The 16,775-nt window shown below is 46.6% G+C and overlaps 1 long non-coding RNA gene across 1 annotated transcript; it reads left to right on the forward strand.

The window, feature by feature from the left end:
• The first annotated feature begins 10,939 nt into the window (after positions 1–10,939).
• On the forward strand, positions 10,940–16,102 carry LOC144326720 (uncharacterized). The gene is made up of 3 exons (XR_013391697.1): positions 10,940–11,094; positions 13,059–13,153; positions 15,837–16,102. It is a non-coding gene; the product is annotated as an uncharacterized LOC144326720 (long non-coding RNA).
• Positions 16,103–16,775: the final 673 nt, after the last annotated feature.

Genomic DNA, 16,775 nt, shown 5'->3' on the forward strand with positions numbered 1-16,775 from the left:
GAAAACAAAATGCCCATTGCTCACCAGCATGCGGTTCAATTTCCCGATTTTGAGGGGCCTTGGGCAAGGTGGTCTTACTGTCCATATAACACTACCTCTCTCACCTGGTGCCTGCCATTCCTTGAGCCCCTGGCTTCCCCTCCCCTAAGCAATGAGTCACCAGGCAGGTGGGTTTACCTGGTGGCAGCACTGTAACAGGCTGGAAGAAGGTCTAATCCCCATAAATAACCACTCTGGGATAATTACAAAATTGTAGCAAAGCATTCCTGAATAACCAAAGCAGTGGCACTGTTAGATGACGATGTGTGGCAGTAGCCATCATAGAGTTAGAAGGGACCACAAGGATCATCTAGGAAGATTTTGCCCAAAGTGGGGCTCAAACCCACGACCCCGAGATGAAAAGTCTCATGCTCTACTGACTGAGCCATCCCTTCAGTCAATGTCACTTCCGATGTTACTTTGGAACTAATATTGCTGGCTGGCTGTGCACATGCATGCTTTCTTCCCATTGACTCAACCTTTATACATGTAATGAGCTAGAGTTGCAGAAATGCCACAAACAAATGGAGTTCCCCTCCCCGAAAGCACAGGAAACAGATTTCTCTTGCTTTGGGGGTGGAGGCAACCTCCCCTTCCCATATGTTGAAGTTCAAATTAACATCACACCCCTCCACACATAAGATTAAGATTTGAGAACTGCAATGTAATTGGGAATTTGGCTGCTATGCTCTCATTGGGACCTCCTGAAACTCAAGGAAATATGGAGTGTGACACATGAGACAAAGCTTTGGATGTGCATGCACCAACCACAGTTAAAAATAGATCACACACTGTATTGTTTTGCTTCTGCAAATGTAGGAACAAGCACAGTGACGTACTGAAACATGCTTGGAGGCCTGTGCATGTTGCAGTTAGCATGGGGTAAAATGAAAGTAGTCGAGACTTATCTCCGAACCGAGAGCTGTGGCTAAACACGGGGGAGGTGGCTAAAAGAGTCATCACTTCCGGGGTGCATTTGTATTCATTTATTTCGTCGCCCTGCTGTTTCTTGTCAAAAGACACCTCCAAGCTTTTGAAGCATAATACAAGCCAGCAACTCCTTATGAGTGGGGATCTGAAGGGCCCATGATATGCACACATAAAGGCTGCAGACTGAAGTGCAGCCTTCTGCATGCAATGCATGTGCCCTACCACTGAGCTGTGGCCCCATAACACTGAGCTAAGGGAGAGCTATGCACAAAGAGCCTCTTGAAACCCTTCACCCCATTTATGGGCAGAGAAACTGGGACACCATCTTGCCAAATTCGTTCAGCGGGAGAAGAAACTCGCCATTAATTAGCAGCTGCAGTAGTAGCATAGTTTTGTTTGCTTCCGTTGCACGCAACAAGAGCAACCATTGTATTGGCATCTTAGCCGCCATTTTGCATGTCACCCAATGCATACCAGCCAACATTCTTACCTATGGGACACCAAAATGCTGCGGGTGGAAGTGACGAGGAGTGGCGGCGGCAGTGCCACATCTCTCCTCCACTGGTCTACGGTACACAGGGAGCTGTGGAGGTCACTTCCTCAGCAACAGCCCAGTGCCACCAGGCCGCAGCTCCTGACCCAGGGGCAGAAGCAGCAGTGAGCAGGAGAGAAGGAGTGGCAGTAGCATTGTCCTTTACTGGGCTCCAGCACACAAGTGAAGCAAGGACAGCCCCTGCAGGGAGATCATCTTCACAGTGCCAGCCACACTGGCAGCTCCTGTAGTGGATGGGCTGGAGCTGCTGGTTCCAGCACATCACTGGGGGCTGGGGCTTCATCAGCGGCAGCCTCTCCTCTTCTGCCCTCTCTCCAGCAGCTGCTACAAGCTGCCAAAGTGAGGAGGCCGTCAGCAGTGGCCATGGAGAGGCTCGGCTGGCCCTTCCTCCTCCTGGAGCTTGGTGGCGGTGGTTCTGTAGGAGGAAAGCGGGACGTTCCTGGATCCAAACAGGAGCTAGGAATGTTTCTGTGAACTTGGGATGTCCCTGTAAAACAAGGCAGTTTGAGTGTGTGCACAATGCTCTGGACCCAGCATCGTTCCAGGTCATAGCAGGATGGTGGTGGGGGGCGGGGTGGAGGTGGAAATGGTGCCCGCTGCAAAATAAGGAGGCCAAGAAATACTACAAAATGGCCTTCTTTCTTTTTCTCACCCTCTGTCCTAAAAATAATAAGAATAGAATTGTAAAGTTGGAAGGGACCTTGAGAATCATCTAGTCCAGGGGTTCTCAACCTATGGGCCCCAGATGTTGTTGGACTACAACTCCCATCATCCCTGAACTCTGGCCTTGCTAGCTAGGGGTGGTGGGAGTTGTAGTTCAACAACATCTGGGGACCCACAGGTTGAGAAAGGCTGATCTAGTCCATCTTGGCTTAGCTCTGATTTAAGGCAAGTGACAAAATTCCATAAGGAATGGGGAGTGTGGCTGTCTGGCATGAATGACAGGTACTGAACAGAGATGGTAAAAGCATGTAGGCCTTATTGGCCAAAAGGGTATGTTGCTCAAACTGACCCAGATGCTTGTTTGCCTCAAGAGCCGGAACCATGAAGAGCAGTTAATTATTTTTAATACGCTTCTCTTGTGAAGTTTTGCCAGCTGGTGGCAAGCCAAGGTGGTGAGAACAAGACCCAGGGACTTAGTCAGGCATGGCGGAAGAGATCTCGGAGGAATCTGAAGAAGGGGGCCAGCCAAGCAAAGCAGATTCTTTCATGCTGTGGACCATACTGAGGCCTCAGGGAAGGGCAAAGGGACAAAGAGGCTGCAGCCCGGTGGTAGAACATCTGCTTGGCATGCAGAGGTTCATTCCCCAGTATCTCCAGGTAAAGCTGGCAGAGACACCACTCTGAAATTCGGGACAGCCACTGCTGGTCTGTGTACATAGCACTTATCTAGAAGGGCCAATGATCTGGCTCAGAATAAGCCCGCTTTCTATGTAACTTGATCTGTGAATGTATCCCTTTGTGCAATTTTGCACAGGTGTTCCCTGTACTGTGAAGCTGCTTGGGCTCATATTGCTTACAGGACTTGTATGTTTGCCTTTAGCCACCTGCCTCCCATATCAACTTAAACTCCTGTGAAGAAACATATAGCTGCATGGGTCTTTCACACTGAAATAATGTGGTTGTGGCAAGTGCCCCAAACAGTGGCAAACACACATAATGTGCCGTTTTAAAAATAGCTAGTTGTGGAAAGGAGGCTTACTTAGACAAACCAATCACCTTTTGCATATGGGGCAGGCAGCGGGCTGTTCTCTGTGTTCAATTTCCTGTGTCAGAAACCTGCCCCACGCAAGAGGCAGACAAACCAAACCTACTTCCTCCACATCTGCATGAGTTTTCCAAACCACAGAGATAAGAAATGTCAGCATTTTAGTGCTTATTTCTCACGATATACACATTTTGGATGCAGTGTTGCCAAACATACCCCTTAATATAATGTATTTTTATGTCAGTTTCAGCAATATACACATTTCTGGACACTCCTACATCTAGCATATGCTTTCTTGTGTTATTTGCTTGGAAAACTGCATCACAAAATTCAGAGAAGTGCAAATTTCAAAGGATGGCTGGGTTTTGTTTTGCATACTGTTTTGGAAAGTGCAAATCAGGTACACTTGCCTTTAAGTGTGAACTGGATCGAATTTCTCCTCCATCTTTATAGCTAGAGGCAATTAGGCTCAAACTAAACCCTGAGCGCAGGGTTCTGTTATTCATTCCTCCTTTGTTTTAAACACTAAGCAACCTGAGTCTGGCTATGCCTAAGGCGGGGATGAGGAATCTGTAGCCCTCCAGAGACATTGTGGAACTCAAGCTCCCATCAGCCCCAGTCACCACCACCAATGGTTAGGGATGATGAACACCTGCAGCCTAGCAACATCTAGAGGGGCATAGGTTGCCCACCTCTGCAGTAAGCAAGAGAAGAGCATGTAAAGTGGGGGTGCTTTGCCTGCTGGTTCTGTTTGAGTGACTGGGGAAACCCAGCCAGATGGGCGGGGTATAAATAAATAAATAAATAAATAAATAAATAAATTTTTAAAAATTATTATTATTATTATTATTATTATTATTATTATTATTATTATTGCTTAGAATACCCCTCTGCAAGCTGCTTTGTCACCCATGCAAGAAAAGAGAAGAATTCACTGTACCTTCCCTTTTTCTACACAGGGGTGAGGGGTGGGGTTGGTGAAAAAACTGTTTAAGGATTGTGATTCTGAGCTGGAAAACAATATGCTGCCATGACATGGTGGTTTGAACACCAGCATGTAGCATGGACTGGCTGGATGCAGAGGCACCAGCTGGGGAACCCCCAAGGGAACCCCCAGGGGAAGAAGGCTCAGAGGCAGGGGATTGGTAGTGGGACAATGATGAGTGGTCAGACGGAGAAGAGGAAGCAGACTAGGAGAGGAGATGGTGGAAGCTGAAGAGGCAATTGGGTTTAGTGAGCAGGAAGAGGCTGTGGCAGAAAGCATTCCAGAATGAGAGGCAGAAGTGGAGGCTGGAGAGGAATGGGGACAGGAAACAGAGATGAGGCAGGCTGTTGAAGAATCCAGGGAGCCTCCCCTCCTGCTGCAACCAGCTCACCTTCCTCCCTGGTCTCCCAGAACATGAAGAGGGATGAAGAGGGCAAAACAACGAGAGACAAGGCAACAGAGCCATCTGTTGCTGGGGAAGGAATCAGGAAAGGAGCTTTAGAGAGTCATGAGAAGGCGGGGATCTTCAGTCCTCTCAGCTGGTTCATTGGGGCAAGACCTACTGCAAAGAGTTGCTGAGAGCACTAGGCCTGCACTGTTTTGGTTTCTTTGACTTCACTGACATTGTTGATTTTATTGTTGACCTATTCCCGACAACTTCAGTTAAAGACAACGTGGAGAAAAATAGTTCTAACCTCTCCTTCTAACAGAAGAAACAGGGGGCAAAGTCACAACACAGAGACAGAAAGGAAAGGAGATCAGCTGCAGTCCAGGGCATCGAAAATCTGCCTAGCTCTCACTTTTTATCTGTCTTGTTCAAACACTCATGAGTGAATGGTATTCTCCCCCCTAGGAAGCAAGCGATTTTCTGAGCATGCCTTAGGAATGGCTTTTGGAGCCTTGATGTCAGCTGTGACTTCCCCTTATTTTTGTTCTCTCTTTCTTGGCGCCACCCCTGCCTCCATGGCTTTCTAGATTGCTCTGAAGACAGAGCCACTGTGCAAGCAAAGGACCTTGTGCTTTGCTTGGGAACATGTGGAGATGCAGACTGGTCCTTATCCCTCGAGATTAGCAAAGGCTGTTGCAGATGGTAAGATACGGTGCTACCCCCAAACCTCGCCTGCCCTTGTGCTGCTTGCAGCCCACACAATCAGCTTTACATCCTGCCGGGCTGCACACCATCTGACTCTAGCTGGTTCAAGAGCATTAGGGCACTTTAATTAATAATAAAAAAAGGATCAAGGTTTTTCCCCCAGTGAAAAGGTTTAATTAGCCTCCTCTGGTGACATGAAAGCACATAACGTGCTGTGGGTTAGAACAGCAGCAACTCAAGAAGCAGGCATGGAAAATTCCTCTTAGCTTTGCTATTCCCTCTCCTGCATTCACCACGGCAGGATATATACCCTCTCCAGTGACAACTGCAGTGTTGAGAGGGAAACGTACAATTTTATTTTTTTAAGGGGGCCAACTTCTGCTGCCACGGAGCATGCATGTTTTTTGAGTGGCCTGACACCCAGAATTGTTTGCCGTGCATAAAGAACAACGAGTGAGCCAGTGTGGTGCAGCTGTTAAGGTATCAGGCTAGGACTTGGGAGACTGGGGTTCGAATCCCCACTCAGCTGTGAAGCTCTCCCTGGGTGACCTTGGGCCAATCACTGCCTCTCAGCCTAACCTACCTCACAGGGTTGTTGTGGGGATTAAATGGGGAGGGGGGAAAGAAACAATAGCACCACCTTCAGCTCAGTGGAGAAAAAGGTGGGATATAAATGCCCCAAATAAATAATAAAACTTCTTCTTTTGAATAATATTTTGACTCCAGTGAGTCATTGGGCCTGATCAGTAACCTTTTCAGTGATACACAGATACAGATGTGTGGGTGTGGGTGTACACACACACAGAGAGAAAACATTTAAGTGGTGTGCAGCACATAAAGTTCATAGCAGATGAGAAATGTATAAGAGCAGAATATGACATAACCCTCCCCCCTTTCATCTTCTGTCTCACACACATTCTATCAAATGAGATATTCAGATAAGGAGGTGCTCTGCATTCATTTAAGGCCAAGCTACACATAAATGCATAAAGAGGTGTTCTCATTGCACAGAACCCTTATACCCACACAGGAGTTTGGGTGCTGGAAAACCTTTACAGACAACCGTGGGCCATGTGCTATTGTTGAAGGAAGCTGATGCGATGCCAAGAGCAGGGCTCAAAGGCCTGTCCCACTCCCTAGTGAACATCACATGGTCTCTATGCACAAGTAACGATAGACTTCATGTACACAAAGGTTCCTGCTTCAGTCGCAGAGATCAGCATACTGGGGAACATAGTGTAAGGTGGTAATTGCTGGGAGATGGGCTGGAAGCATAGATCTGTCAAAGCCGACAGGTTTACATAACCCAGACAATGTAGATTTAAGTGCATGCCGCCTAACTAGCCACCATTGCACACTCCATGAACAGGGACAGTGGAGACCAGCGACCGCATCGCAATCCTTGGCTGCCGAGAGATTCCCTGGCTCCTCTTCAGTCAGGGGACATAACAAATGAAGTCATAACAAAGGCAGTAATGAGCTCAGCTTTGGAAGCATTCAGAGACTGGCTGAATTAGTAGCCGAGACACAGGAAACATTCGTGCTCAGGGGAGGGAGAGTGGACACCAGAATCATTTAAGGTCTTGTGACGCTCCTTGCTGAGCATGGCCTAGACTATCTGCTTGTGAACTATCTCACAAAAATGGGCACAGCTTAATTCCTTGATATAAATCCAGAGATAGTGATGGACCCAATGAATGGGCTAGAAGAGCCTCCTCCTTTCCTGCCTTGCTCTAGGAAGCAAATGAGGCCTTGTGGGCTGGGTAGAAAGAGACAGGGAGTCATCAGTTATGTCCCACCGTTGCCTCAAAGTGCAGAGCTTAGATCATTTAACATTACAAATATAAAAGATGTCCCAGTATGATAGTGTGTGTGTGTGTGTGTGTGTGTGTGTGTGAGAGAGAGAGAGAGAGAGAGAGAGAGAGAGAGAGAGAAAGAGAAAGAGAAAGAGAGAGAGAAGTGAGGGTGAGGGTGGGGGTGGGGGGGGAAAGAGAGGACAGTTCTTCAGGAGACAAGTGATGAGAGGTATAGATGAGAATAGCTTGGTATCATAAGATTGTTGTTGTTGTTGTTGTTTAGTCGTGTCCCACTTTGTGACCCCATGGACCAGAGCACGCCAGGCACCTCTGTCCTCCACTGCCTCCTGTAGTTTGGTCAAACTCATGCTGGTAGCTTCGAGAACACTATCCAACCATCTCATCCTCTGTCGTCCCCTTCTCCTTGTGCCCTCCATCTTTCCCAACATCAGGGTCTTTTCCAGGGAGTCTTCTCTTCTCATGAGGTGGCCAAAGTATTGGAGTCTCAGCTTCAGGATCTGTCCTTCCAGTGAGCACTCAGGGCTTATTTCCTTAAGAATGGATAGGTTTGATCTTCTTGTGGTCCATTGGACTCTCATAAGATTAGCAGTTGATAAATAACCTTTCTCTTGCTCTCAAACTGGATCGTGGTAATTTCTGAGGAATAATCTACCTGATCAGTGGCTGATAAATAACATTTCTCTTCTTCTCAAACTGGATTATATGGTCATCTCTGAGGAATAATCTACCTCGGATGCACTAGGCCACAAGAAAGAAACCTGTAGCAGTTGTTTTCTTTGCCAGCCTTTTCTCTGCTCTTGGCTGCTGATGTGAGGAACCATTGCTCTGGCTCTTGGCTTGCCAGCTTAGCCGCCTCTCTTGTCGCTCCTGTTTTACCATGTGCCAGATGTGCTGCCTTCTTCTCACTTGCTCACTTAAGCATGTAAATGGGTCAGTTCTCAGAAAAACTGGCACAGGAAGGGAGGCCCCCGTAAGTCACCACAGGTTGCCCTGCAGGAGCTGGCCAAGCATGAGACACATTCCTGGGAAGTTATTATGTTTTTTCCCATGAACTCAGCTCAGCTTTGATCACAAAATCACAGGCTGCTTGCCTGCGGACTCCTTGCAATACACCTCACGGCAAAAGTACGGGGAGCAGCGAGAGCTGTTAAATCGATGGTTCCGATTCTCAGGGTGTCCGTGCTGGTCAATTGTCATGGCATGTGTTCTGTTAATACACCACTAACAGCTTTCACGGTCTGTATTTATTACCACATTATGTTGAAATTCATGCTTTACCTTCGGGGTTCTTCACACAAAAGTGGTGCTTAAAAATAGATTGCAACCATATCCCATTGCCCCTTTGCCCTGGCAAAATTATCAAGGCAAAGGTTGCACAAGTCCTCCCTTCTCAGCCTTGTTCTTGCCCCCCCGCTTATCAGGAGTTATAATGAGAACCGGTTCTCTGTCTTGCTTAATACAACTCAAAGCAGACCAGGAGGTTTAGCTGCTGTTCACAACTGCTGCTGCCACCATCAGATGGCCAGATATCTGTCATGGCTGCTTTAGTAGAGGTTCTTGCATTGCAGGGGCTTGGCCTAGGTGACTCTTGGATCCTGTGCAACTCGACAGTTCTATGAAATAGCATAGGAGGCGGCAAGCCAAGCAAGGGGGAAACAGGGAGAGAAAATCTTCCTAGCAGCTGCTCCCCTGATCTCCTTCAGTGGCTCTGTCCAATTCCCTTTGTTCCACGGAGGCCTTCTTGCCCTTGGCTGTTTCTGCTCCCTATTATGTGTCTTACAAACCCCAGCATTGTAGCTCAGCTCAGCCTGCGTCACTAGCGTGGGCAACCGGTATGTAGGGCCTGGGAAGAGCTATGCCACCTTGGTGGATGGTTGAGCACAGTGTTTTCCTCCTGCTCAGAGGAACACTGTCATTTTTATTTTCTACTCTGCCTGGAGAGTAAGTAGCCGACTTTTCTGCTGTAGCCGACTATTCTGCTGACCCAGCGAAGAGCAACAGAGCAGCCTGGAAGCCAGAAGGAGTGGCATTTGGCCAAGACGGGAAAGAGAAGGCACCAGCAAAATCTCTTTTTGGAGGAGCCGGTCCTGTTTGAAGCAGCTGAGCTGCAGGCAAGGAGGAGCCTGCCAAGCTTTCTTCCTGCCTCAGGATCCTCTCCAGGATTAGAAGAAGCACACGTGAAAAATAAACAAACCGGCAGCCAATCCATGGAGGCAAAGCATTCCAGTGGCAATGCAACAGAGCAGTGAACATACTTCTGCTTGTGAGAGGAATGCGGTAACCTCCACCTACAGTGGAATGATGCAGATTGCAAAGTCAGTCTAATACCTCAACAAAGGGGTGGATAACCATAGGCAACGGGGGCCAAATGCGGCCCTCCAGGCATCTGCATATGGGTCTTCCCACACCATGCTCCCCTCTGGTTCTGATTTGCACCCTGAGTGTTTGTGCTCAGCTGGAATGTGCCCTTGAACTCTGAGGGGTGTTCTAAGTAGGGTGCAGAAAACAGCCCACTGTGCAAAGGTAAAATGTGCATTGCTCCTCCTACTTTTGCCTCTTGCCTTGCCCACTTGGCTCTCAGAAGATCACCTGGAAATGAATGCAGATAGAGGGGGGGGGACTGGGGGGAGGGCAAGTGTTTCTAGATGCATCAGCCTTTATGGGCATTTTGAACATCTGACTCTGAAATGATGCGATCGTATCATTCTGTGCAGTTGCACCTGCCACTCCCTTCCTGCTGCTTTCAGTCCTTCCTTCCTTCCAGTCTTTCTCTCCACCTTTCAATACCTTGCCTGCTCATTTTGCAATTTTGGATTATTGTCCCTTCTTGTCTTTTCTAGGAAATTTCCCACAAACACATGGTTGTGTGGCAACCATGTTACTGAAAAAAGTAAAAAGTTGACAGCCTGATCCTAGCCATGCTTAATTCTGCTGAATGGAAGAAGGTGTCTTTCCAAGCAATTGGAAAGCAGAGCTCAAGGGTTGTTTTATTTGTTCATTTCTGTTTTCCAGCTGTCTATTCAATGCATTGTATAACATAATTTTATGCACTCAATTATTTTACCTATGCTATGTAACAATTTTTTGATTGCACATAACCAAGGGCACTATTCAACTCATTCATCCTATTAGTGCAAAAAATACCACTAGTGTTATGGAACTTTCCCCCATCTGCTCCCCCAGGTGTGCCCCGTGAGCTCCCCAAATCTGCTTTGGGAGGTTGGGGGAACCCCTGGAACAGATTTAGGTAGGAGAAGAGGTGTGGAAGTCCCATTGCACTTATGGGACCCTGACTTAGCACTATGTAGAATGCAAGCCTGAATGGCTGAATACAAGGAAATGAGATGCCTGTGGCGGAGGAAGCAGAAACCCTAAGCCAGGGTAGTCAGTGCAGTATTCTCCATAAGCTGTGGACTATAACTCCCATCAGGCCCAGCCAGCATAGCCAGTGATCAGGGATGATGGGTGCTGAATTCCAAACATCTGGCGAGTGCCATGTTGGCTATCCCTGCCCTAAGTATATTTCATTAGATGAAGTCTTTCTGCCTGTAGAGTTTTCCCAGAACCTGTTCTTTTTATAGAACAGAAGCCTGTGCCAAAGAGTGACATGGAATCACGTACCGACTATTAGGGAGCGTGGAAGAAAATGCATCTAGTAGCCCTTGCCCGGAGAATATCTCTCTATCTCTCTCTATATCTCCTTTAGTGGCTATAAAGAGTGCATGACAGAACACAAAACACACACCCTCCCCAGAGCCTACAAGTAACTGGCTGCCTTGTTCTGTTATTCAACAGTTCTGGTTGAAAGGTTGCAAACACAGCACACCCTTCCCTGAGGACCAGAGACGATGGCAGAGGGCCAGACGCCTTATCTCTGATGCAACTGATGCAAAGTAAGAGGCCAGGGAAAGAAGGCCCACTGGAAAGAAGGCCCGCTGTGACTTGCCATCTTTCCTCTCTTCATTTAAGGTGACTGGTGCTACCCTTTAGCAGATGTCCGTCTCTCTGTATTTGGAGAGTTCCAGGGGGCGAAAAGGTGCCCACAGTAGCTTGGGAGATGGGAATGGCCTGCTCACTTCCTGCTGGGACACTCCTTGCCAGTGAAAGAGGAAGTGTTCCTCTCCCATTGCATAATCTCTTGCTGCAATTGTTCTGCTGTTTCTCCAGTCTATGTGAAATCAAATGCTAGGGAAATAGGAGGCTCCCATATATTGGCGGGGATGGGGGGGGCAGGGGGCGGGAATCGATGCAGTCCACATTTAAAGGTGACCATATGAAATTTTCAGTTTCCAAAACAATATGAGAAGTGGAAGAAAGCCATCTTTTGAAATGTCCACCTCTCTGAATTTTGCAATGGAATACTCCAGCCAAGTAATGTATACAAAAATGCAGTTACTTGGGTAATGTGACCATTAAAATGTATACATTAGTGGGGAGGGAGTGTGCATATTAGGCAAAATTGCAAACAAGCAAATATATTAGGAGGAATTCACACTAAACTGCTCATGAATTTTCATGAGGACCTTTATTTTAATGAAAACTTATGGAAATGTGGAAAACTGCAGATGGGAAAAGTGAGAAACTGAGAAAAATGGACATTGGCTGATTCACCCATCACTAATCACTGGTTCATTTAGTCATGTTCCCTCCCCAAGTGTATATTTTTTGGGGGGGCAATCATGGGAAGATACCCTTGGGAAAGAAACCTGTCAAAGTTCAGATAAATAGGTCCAGAGGCTATTGTGCTAAGTGGTTTTGTTTGTCATAAAAATGGGGAAAGTCTGGGGGTGCATTTCTCCACCTCACCTTCCCAGAAGCACCCTCTGTGAAGCACAAAGAGCTAATTGCCTGTTTTGTGGGGGAAGCCGCCCCAATAGTCTAATTTCATCGCTTGTGCCCTGCTTTCACAGCCAAAAAGTCCGGAGGAGAATGATGACTCACAGGAAGAACACCTTTGTTATTCCTTCCCCAAAGCACAGTGATTTGAGGGCACAGGGGAAATCATTCACTGTGATGGAAAAGCTAGACCTGCCCATCGAAACAAGAGATTTCCCTGCCTCTCCCCTTTCAAGCTCCGGTTGTTTCCCAAGTCAGCTTGATTTCATTTCCCAGAAATAAGAAGGCAGCCAGGCTGGGGGAGAAGCTTGCATGTTTAACTTTTATGGTGGAAGTGAAGCAACAGTTCTACTCGGAAGGCTGAGAATTCCCTGGTCCACCTCGACACACCTTGCTAGCAGTGCAATCCAACTCAGGAACGTGAGAGACTGCATCTGATCTGGCCCATTGTTTGGGTTGCATGCAGAGCTGATGCACACCCCTAGTATTTCCATCAGGAAAACAGCACACAGAGAAGGCGGAGGCCTCCCTTTCCTGGGGCTGTAGTCCTGATTCAATCCTACCCACCCACCCACCCATCCCAGGCTGCTTCCAAAAAAGAAAATAGGCAGGAGGTCTGGCCCTTTGAATAAATAGAGAAATATTCATTCCTGTAGTTCATACAGGCACTGCCAGCCCCCTGCCAGTGCATTTAACTGGCCACAATGGTCAGAGGCAGATAATAGCTGAAGGTGTAAGAGCACGCCAGGCTCTTTTTGTCTCTGAATGTTCTTGCTTTCCTGGCAAGACAATTGTCCTAGCCTTCTTTCTTCCCCAATGTAGTTCTTGTTTTGCCTCATGCCACCATCAACATCTTTGTTCCACGATCTTGATGTACTGATTCTCAGTAATGGCAAGAGAAAACTGGTGCTGTGCCAAAAATTTCTTCTGCTCCACCCCCCCCAATCAACCAATAGGAAAAGCAATTGCCTTCAATTCTGGTGAAATTTTCATGGATGCATGCAGTGTTTTTGTTCCCTTTACCTTACATTCAGGGTATCCAGGCTGTTTTATTTTATTCTGCAAATCATCTCTCCAGTGCTAATGGGATTTTTCAGATCGGAAAGCGTGGGCAGCCATGGAGTGCTAAAGAAATGTTTCACAGAAAGAAGAGGAAGAAGACGAAACATACCCCCCTTGGCAACTTGATAAGGTAACCTCAGTACCTTACCACACCTATGGAAACTCTGTAGAAATTGCCTGTAAATAAATATAAGTCATGATCTGGAATACTCTGCTGTTGTCAATGGCCCTGTCCTAATGTGACACCCTCCGGAGGCAGCCAATAGGACAGCAAGGCCACAGGGCAGGGTGGGGGGAGAGAGAAGGAGGGGGCATGTCTGGGCTGCATAGTCACCTCATTCAAAATCAAGTTATTTACGAGTCAGGTCTTATGGCAAGAGCTTAAATGTTGCCATCACAAAAGATGCATTGAGTTCTGTTGTACTAGTCTGACCGCCTACGACTGCTCTGTGCTCAGTTATATGTGATATAAAGATAAGGCCTGGTGAGGGGAGCAATATCTCAGAGCCTACAAGGTCATCGGGAATGAAAGCTGAATTGTGAAGCTTTCTGAAGGAGTACAGTGAGAGAGTGCCTGTCCCTTCTAAAGACCACCTCTCTGTCGCCTCCCAGTCCCCTAGTGCTGTGATGGCTAACATTTCACATACCAGGAAAAATCCTACAATATGATTCTAAGAATTCAGCTCAAGAATCAAATGTTTAAAAGCCAGCTAGCTTCAGCTGCATCCTGAGGGCTCCAGCCCAGAGGAGGAGTTAGGGGAGCATGGCTGGTTCAGTTGCACTGGGCACAGAGCCTTGGGGATGCCGTCACTATGGACAAACAGTGGCATACAAATTTAATAAATAATAATAACTATATTGTAGAATGGAAGGCGAGAGGGGTGTGTGTGTGGGGGGTGAATTTTGGCATTGCACATGGTGCTGCTGACATCTGAGACCCTAAGATCCACCACTGCCCAGTTTCTCCATGATGTTCTGGTTTCAAAGCTGTTTCCATCACTGTATGTGCACCTCTGTGGACTACTTCAAGAAGCATCCCTGGGGAAGGGCTGCAGCTCACTGGTCCAGCAGCTGCCTTGCATGCAGAAGGTCCCGTGTTGAGGCTCCAGCATCTCTAGGAAGGGCTAGGAGAGACTCCCGTCAAGATCCCTGGAGAGCTGATGCCCAGCTAATGTAGACAATCCTCTGCTATGTTCCTGTTTTCTCCAGATAACTCCACTCAGGATCCCCATCGCTCTGGCCTTCATGAGGCTCTGCAGGCCTCCACAATCACAGTGATGTCCTCTTCTCTCTAACTTGACTTGAATGGACAGTGATGGTCCAGGCTGTCACCTTTGGCTTCACGTGCAGTGACAGCCTTGCTGTTGTGTTTCTTGTAGAGTGACCGTGTGTCCTCCTTTACAGAGGACAATCTTTATTCTGCAGGGCTTCCAGGAAGCAAACGCTCTGTCCTCCATTTGAAGGCCTCTCTGATCCAAGTCTGGTTTAAAGATCAAGAACCTCAAAAAGGGAGAATGGAGGTCCTGAATTTGTTCATCAGCAGTTAGCAATACCTGCACATTAGAATGATCCAACACACGTCAGTGAGTCGCACTCTTCACCACTATGGTGAGATGTAGCACTATTTAAATGCCAGTAAACATTCCTAAATTCCATACATATAAATTAGCAGGTTCAAATCAGTAACTACTTTGGTCCTGGTTTTGGGTAATGTATTTCTCTTTTCGGTTGCTGCATAAATGGTCACCTTAGCTGCCGGGCAAGCTGAGGTTGATAGGAAAGTGATGGGAAGCATATTTTGCAAGCCACAGACACTGTGATGGGTGGTGTTATGACTGGAGGAGGCTCTTTAAAACAGCACAGAAAGGAGGACAAAGCAGAGATCAGGGCTAATAAGCAGCTGGCTGAAGCCGACTCCCCTGAAAGGAATAGAAATAAGCCTTATGTAACTGGATCTCTGTAATCCGCCTCTCTGTTGGGTTTTGCCTTGGACACTTTGTGAAGCTCAAGGAGGTCTTAAGTATCTGACAATAAGACAGCATTTAAACACAGCCCAGTGTCCAGCCAGGTGACTACACACGGACAAGAATAACCTGGGGTGGTGAGGGCAGGAAGGAGCCATTTGTTGGTTTAGTGCAACAGGGGTTATATCTCTTATTCCTCCCTCCATCCTCCCTTCTTGACATGGCACTCAAGGGGCTTTGAGATTTAGGCCTGAGATGCAATTATGCAGGATAATCCTTTGCTGCCACAGAGATGTAAGGTTCTAAAAAGAAAGACCTTTCTTTAAATTAAGAGGTACTTGATCCTGTGCAATGATAAGTTGTGTTCCGGAAACTCAAAATATCTGACCCTGCTGTTATAACTGGTGTCAGCACCATTGCATCAAACTTCTGAAGAAGAATGTGGAGGGACTGATTGAACGAGATCTCCAGGTAGGTTGTGGACATGGGCTAGAAGGTTCCTGTGGTTGTGGGGTGGGGGGCTCTAGCAACTAGGATGGAAGAGAAAATCATTCCGTTTGCATTTCCACGTGACCCTATCCAACCTGCACTTCCCAGACAAAGATGTGAATTGAAACATAGTCATCCTTTGACATTCGTACTTCACCAAAATTTTGCAATGCAGTTCTCCAGCTAAAACATGCATGGAAAAATGTACATACCAGGTGAAAGTGTGAGCAAAAATGTGTATATTCCTGAAAGGCATGTAGAAAAGGCGTTATATTAGGAGAAATTGCTTGCAAAAATGCATGCCTTAAGCAAATTTGTGTGCAAAAATGCATATCTTAGGAGACTTTTTTTTTTTTGCAGAAATCATAGAGTTGGAAGGGACCTTGAGGATTCCAGCCCAACCCCCTGCAATGCAGGAATATCCAGGTGTCCCATACTGCTTGCCCTGTGGAACTCCCTCCCACCAGATGTCAAAGAGAACAAGAACTACCAGACTTTTAGAAGACATCTGAAGGCAGCCCTGTTTAGGGAAGCTTTTAATGTTTGATGCATTATTGTATTTTAATATTTTGTTGGAAGCCGCCCAGATGGGCGAGGTATAAATAATAAATTATATTGTTGTTGTTGTTGTTATTATTATTATTATTATTAAACCTTGGCGTTATCTTTTTTTTTTTTTAATAAATTTTTATTGGTTTTCCATAAAACAAACAAAAACATAAACATAAACAAACAAAAACACGACTTCCCCATACCACCCCTTTTCTGCATTCTTGTTTCAAGATTTTCCAGCAACCCTCTGATCATAACTTAAATATATTTCATATATTTAACTTCAGTTAATTATTAATGCAACTGTAGTTCTTTATCTCTTATAACTCTGAGCCCCTAATTTTCCAAATTACAGCAGTTTTTAAGATAAACTTTAAATTTATTCCAATCTTCATCCACCGCCTCTTTCCCCCGGTCTCGAATTCTGCCAGTCATCTCTGCCAGTCCCATATAGTCGATCACCTTCGTCTGCCATTCTTCCAACGTGGGTAAATCTTGCGTCTTCCAATACTTTGCTAGAAGAATTCTTGCTGCTGTAGTGGCGTACATAAAAAATGTCCTATCCTTCTTTGGCACCATTTGGCCCACCATACCCAAGAGAAAGGCCTCTGGTTTTTTAACAAACGTTCTCTTCAGAACTTTTTTTATTTCATTATAGATCATTTCCCAGAAAGCCTTAATCTTCGGGCAGGTCCACCAAAGGTGATAGAAGGTTCCCTCCGTTTCACTACACTTCCAACACTTGTT

This window comes from Podarcis muralis, chromosome 2 (genome assembly GCF_964188315.1).
Source record: "Podarcis muralis chromosome 2, rPodMur119.hap1.1, whole genome shotgun sequence".
NCBI lineage: Eukaryota > Metazoa > Chordata > Lepidosauria > Squamata > Lacertidae > Podarcis > Podarcis muralis.